This window comes from Bison bison, unplaced genomic scaffold, assembly GCF_000754665.1.
Source record: "Bison bison bison isolate TAMUID 2011002044 unplaced genomic scaffold, Bison_UMD1.0 scf7180017861046, whole genome shotgun sequence".
Classification (NCBI taxonomy): Eukaryota; Metazoa; Chordata; class Mammalia; order Artiodactyla; family Bovidae; genus Bison; species Bison bison.
The window spans coordinates 2,946,360-2,951,893 of record NW_011491618.1 but is presented as its reverse complement, the minus strand read 5'-3'; the positions used below and the strand labels follow the sequence as shown (position 1 = coordinate 2,951,893).

The following is a 5,534-nucleotide window of genomic DNA, read 5'->3' as shown; positions in this document are numbered from 1 at the left end:
GTGGGTTGGGCTGTCCCAAAGGCGCTTCCAGGTTCCCAGTCCACCTGCCTCCCAATCTTCTAATCTGTCACTGGCACAGGATGATTTAATCACTGCAACAAGGCTGTCACAGAGCCTCTGCTGCCTCTGGTGGGAATGCCTGTTACATTCTTCCCCGGCCAGCCTAGACACATGTGGTCTCCGTTTGCCAACCACCAAGATCTGTATGGATCTGAGGTTCTGGGAAGCAAAGGAACACAGTGGTAAGCCCTTTGAACTGGGAATCTGGATGCTTGGACCGGAGTCCCTATTTCACCACTTCCTGTATGGTGGCAGGGTGACCTTGGATGAATTACTTAACCTCTCCCAGCATCAGTTTCCTCTGCAGTAGAAAGGGGCTAACACCTACATATGAACTCAAGGGTTTGTCATGAAATTTAAAGCAATAACTTGTGGGGGAAGGGGTGGAGAAATTGTGAAGGATTCTATAAATATAAAATATTTTGAGGTTGGGAGTGTGGACAACAGAGGGCCTTGAGGGGTTTCTGAGTAATATTACTTTTTTATTGGCCAGGCCTCGAGTCTTACAGGATCTTAATGCCTCGATCAGGGCTTGAACCTGGGCTGTGTCAGAAAAGAAATGAGCCCTAATCACTGGACCGCCAGCCTCCTTATTACTATTATTATTTTATTAATTATTTTATCATCGTGGATTCAATATTTCTATCCAGGGGACTTCCCTGGTGATCCATTGGTTACGGAGCAGTCTTCCAGTGCAGGGGAAATGGGTTCTATCTCTGATCAGGGTAATAAGATCTCACATGTCACGGAACTACCGAGCCTGCGCACTCTGGAGTCCATGCCGCAAGAAAAGAGTCCACGTGCCGCAACTAAGACCTGATGCAGTCAAAAATAAAACAAATAAACATTTCAAAATTTCTATCCAGGAGGGTTTAAAGGATTCCTGGATAAAAATTGGTGGGAGTAGTGACCTGCCCTTTAGAAAAAATTGGAAATAGTCAGTATCAATCAATAGTCCACATCAAAGCTGGGGAACAGGGCTGGCTGGTTACAGGAATGGGTGAAGTCTCTTTAAGCCATTCCTTGGTGACCCCACTGTCTCCTCCCAGGGCTGGAAACTCGTGTTTCTGCTCTCTTGGCATCCCAGTTTTTCTACCTAGAAGATTCTTTCCAAGACTGTTCATCAGGCAGACAACATTGACTCCACCAGCTTCTAGAAAACTGCCATTTCCAAAGAGGCAACTGTCCAACCTGATTTAGGATCGGGCTTCTTCCAAGTTCTCACCTTGGCACCTCTTGATCCATGGTGGATGGAAGCTCTTCCAATTTAAGGAACAAAGCCAGTTTCTCAGCTCTCTGGTAGGTGTGGAAGAGCCTTCCCAGAAGTGGCTGGGGAGCAGAGGAAGCACTGAGCCCTGGGGCGAGGGAGGCTGGTTGTTATCACACCATGATGAGTGTCAGGACCTTTGAAGTGAAGGTCTTGATTCACCCCGTACCTGCTGCCAGTTCTGGGTTTGTGGCTCTGAATTCCTCTTTCCCCTCTGAAGTACAATGAAAGGTGGCAAATCACTCTGTGTGTGTGTGTGTGTGAGAGAGAGAGAGACAGAGAGACAGAGAGAGAGAAAGGTGCAAAAGGCATTACTGACCTGGCCCCTTACCTCAAGGACTAGTGAGTCCTGGTGTGAAATGCCAGTGAGCTGCAAATTAAGAGTAACTTTCAACATCTACTTCCAGTGTAAATTACCTCCAAAAGCATCGTGTTACACCTTTGCAGAGAAGCTGTCCTTGTAGAGATGGCTTTCTTTGCTGGTTGTCAGGTCTGACAGCTTCACACCCAGAGGTGGAAAATACACAAGAATGAAAGTGAGTTTGTCTAGGCTGCTTGGGGGTGGAAGGAATTCCCTAGGTGGAGAAAGCAAAACCAAGCAAAAGAAAGCAGAACCAAGCAAAGCAGATCAAAACACAGCTCATGTCACATTCTTTTGCACCTGAGAACCGACAAACTCTAAGCTCTAACAAAGCAGAGAAGTGACAGGTGGCTGGCTAGGATTCGGGGATGGTGGTGGTGGGGTGGTGGTGTGAAGCTAGTTATAACTGTTATAGCACATTGCCCTGGATGCCTCCACTCCCTTACTAGAGGGAGTGGAAATGCATGTAGCAGAGGAAGCCTCTAAAATTTGGAGAGGACTGATGGGCTGCTGCCCTGGAGGGTGGGGGCACACCAGTGTTGCCTCACCTGTCCTCTGAAAGCTGAACATGTCCCTTTCAGGGTTCTGTCCCAGGCATCGGAAAAATGGGTGAGTGGAAGAAGGATGTGAAACTTCCCATCTCCCATCCCCACTCCTAGACCCATGTCCCAGGACTCCCTTACCCAAATAGAATTTGGAAATTTGGGATTTTTCCACAGAGTGTCTGTTCCCTCCTGCTTCACTTCAGCTCTGCTGGCCACCTTCCTGCCTCAGGACCTTTGCATCTGCTCTTCTGCCTGCCAGGTTCTTGGAGGGACTTCCTCTGCAGCTCAGAAGTCTCTTCCTCAAAGAGGCATCCCCCATCACTGCTTCTAAAATAGGATCCCTCCCTCTACTGGATACCCTCTACCATGTCTGGGAGCTGGAATGAAGATCCAGTGGGCAGGGATCTGTCAGTCAGGTTTTGTTTAAAAAAAAATCTAAAAAGGCTATCCCTTTAAAAAATTATTCTAACATTTATTTGTTGTGCTCGGTCTTAGTTCCAGCACGTGGGATATTTGATCTTTGTTGTGGCATTGCAGTGTACAGGATCTTGAGTTGTGACATGTGGGATCTGGTTCCTGGACCAGAGATTGAACCTGGGTCCCCTGCGTAGGGAGCCACTGGACCATCAGGGAAGTCCCCATCAGTCAGGTTTTGCTCATTGATTTATCTCCAGTACCCACCAGTGCCTAGCTTGTCGTAGATGCTCATATATCTTGTTTAAATGAATTTTGAATCAATTATTCACCCTGCTTTATATTTCCCATAGTCCTATTGCTATCAAACATCATTCTGTTTACTCATTTATCTATTCGCTTGTTTGTGGTCTGTCTCTCTGGCTAGATTAGAACCCCCAGGAGGGCAGGGACATTTCTGTCTTGTTTTCCAACATCTATCACTCGTGCCTGAATCATTGCCTGACATATAAAGGATTCTAGATAAGCATTTGTTTAATGACACTATAGGGGATCATGGTTTTCACAGACAGATGTGTCGAAAGACAATACCCTCTTTAGAAAAAAGGAGGAAAATTCTGACACACAGATAGATTGGGGTTATGGTAGGACTACTTCCATCATTTCAGAATCACTTCCTGTACTGAAGCATGGATTGTAAGATTTCCTTGACTAATATTTTAAAATTTTAGCTTATATATCTATTGATCACCTACTGTGCACCAGGCAGTATACTAGAAACAGTCACATATCTTGTGCCTCAATAGAGAAATTCTGTCCAATAGATTAATATCACTTAAAATTTGCATCTTTTAAAAAAGTACAGAAACAAGCAAACAAACAAAATAAGCATCCATTTTATTGAAGATTCCGGTTTATTGGATCTTTATTATGTGCTTGGTATTCAATGCCTTGGAGGATCACCTCCCAATCTACCTTCCCAAGCATCTGTCCTACCACTTCCCTTAAGGTAGACCATGACCCAACAAATAGAGGGTGATAACAGTTCTTGCTCTTTCCATCCTGTCTCATGCATTTGCCTGCTCTGTTCCTGTCCCTGGGTTATCCCTTTTCTCATTTCCATTGGTCTAAGTACTTATTTGTCATTCAAGGTCCACCTCCTCCAGGAAGTCTTCCCTGATACCACCTTGGATTTACATTGCATGAGTAAACAGTCACCCAGTAGTGTCCGACTCTTTTATGAAAGGGCATGCCTTATCTTTTCTTCCTCAGTGGTGGCCAGCATGGAGTTATGTAAAAGAAATGACTTTTGGATGGCCTCTAAGGATGCGGGCTGGTTGCCAGAAAATACAACCAGGTGATCAGAGGGTTGGAATTTTCAGTCTTCCCCAGTCCAACCTCAGGAAAAGGGACTGGGGCTAGAGTTTGAGTTCAATCACCAGTGGCTGATAACTTAATCAATTATGTCCATGTAGTGAAGCCTCTGTAAAAACCCAACAGGACTTGGTGTGCAGAGCTTCTGGGTTGGTGAACACATGATTCAGGAAGGGTGGAGTGCTCAGGGAGAATGTCCTTCCCACTCGCCCTGCGCTATGCATCTCTTCCATCTGGCTCTTCCTGAGTTATATCCTTCTATAATAAATCTGCAGTAAGTAAGTTTCTAAGAGTTCTGAGTTTGTTATGCTCTTGCAAATTAATCAAATCCAAGGAGGTGGTCATCGAAGTTTCAATCCAGAAAGCTGGTTGGGCTTCCCAGGTGGCTCTCACAGTAAAGAAACCACCTCCCAGTGCAGGAGACATAGGAGATGTGGGTTCAATCTCTGGGTCGGGAAGATCCTCTGGAGGAGGGCATGCAACCCACTCCCATACTCTTGCCTGGAGAATCCCATGGGCAGAGGAGTCCAGTGGGCTACAGCCCATAGGGTCGCAAAAGTCTGATACCACTGAAATGACTTAGCACACACACGTGCACAGGTAGGTGACAACCTGGACTTGGAATTGGCAATTGGCAAGTGGGGTGGGGGACAGTCTTGTAGGACTGAGCCCTTAACCTGTGGGGTCTGATGTTTTCTCCAGATAGATAACATCTAAATTGAGTTTACTTGTATGACTCCCAGCTGGTATCAGAGAATTGCTTGATGGTGTGGGGAGAATAATCACCTATTGTAATTGGGTGCAGAATCCTACCTGCAATATCTTTTGGAGGGACACAGTTCAGAACAACTGTTTTACCTTTGTGCTGTAAATACATCACTGGGACTGGCTTCCTTAGTACGGAATAGTCATTTCCTTGGTATATTTAGGAGGGTGGATGATTGGTTCCAGGACCCTCCAAGAATACCAAAATCTGAGAGGCTCAAGTCTTTTATCTAAAATGGTGTGATAGTGTACAGAGTGTTTGGGAGAAGAGAAGATTCCAAATAATGGAGTTTTCTAGTAAAAGGAGAGCTACATTGTCCTGATGATTCTAGTATGGTATAGTAAAGGTGTTTGGATTTTTCTTTTTTCTTTTTTTGACCCCACCACATGGCTTATGGGATCTTAGTTCCCTGACCAGGGATTGAACCTGGGCCCTCAGCAGTGAAAGTGCCGAGTTCTAACCACTGAACTGCCAGGAAATTCCTCTAGACGATTCTTAATTCAGGATCGATCAACAGTAGAAATGAGGACTCCTGGCTAGCAATGGTTGATCTGTATAGCAGATGTATATAGGTGCTTCGGGCCAAAACCAGTTCTGCATCAAAGACTACGCCTGGATTTTACGTTTGGGGAGAACAAAAGATTGGCTAGTTCTGCTTTTGTACCCTTCAGTTAGAAGGAAAATACTGAACAAACAAAATTCAGTTAAAGATCCAGGTTAGATTGTGTCTGGTCAAAACAGAGATTT

General features: G+C 45.2%; 1 non-coding gene across 1 annotated transcript; it reads right to left on the bottom strand.

Moving 5' to 3' along the window:
* Positions 1–5,192: 5,192 nt before the first annotated feature.
* Positions 5,193–5,265, bottom strand: TRNAE-UUC. Its single transcript has one exon. It is a non-coding gene; the product is annotated as a tRNA-Glu (tRNA).
* Positions 5,266–5,534: the final 269 nt, after the last annotated feature.